The sequence below is a fragment of the Trypanosoma equiperdum genome, assembly GCF_001457755.1.
Source record: "Trypanosoma equiperdum strain OVI genome assembly, contig: ctg_1321, whole genome shotgun sequence".
NCBI classification, from domain to species: Eukaryota; Euglenozoa; class Kinetoplastea; order Trypanosomatida; family Trypanosomatidae; genus Trypanosoma; species Trypanosoma equiperdum.
In genome coordinates, this window is record NW_027123307.1 from 1 (window position 1) to 487 (window position 487).

The window sequence follows — 487 nt, forward strand, 5'->3', positions numbered from 1 at the left end:
TAGGGAAACATATTTTCACTTGTTATGACGATACTATAGGGAGCTGCATGTGAAGGACTGCCGTTGTGGGTCCTCGAGCGGCTGTGTGGATACAATAATCTTTCATTTCGCTTTTACAAGCACTTGCGCGCATATTTCCTTCCATCTTCTTCTTGCCATGTGCCCGTCTTTTGCGGGTGCTACGCTAACTTGTCCAAAGGTAAAGAATGTTGGCGACACAACATACCTGTTTGGGGAGGTGGTTGATCCTGGAAATTGCCGCTCGGAGAAATAACTCAGTTAATATTTATTGCGCCCTGGTACAAGTACACACCGGAGAGATGCCTGTTACCCATCTTGTCGGCATCACGCACTACTCACTCACCCCACCTTCACCAATCCGTCTATTCTAACAAGGCCTATGAAGCGTTTTAAGGCAAAGCTCTTCGACTCCGACAGAACATACAAACCTAAGAAAAAGCATAAGGAAGGAACTGAACGTTACAAC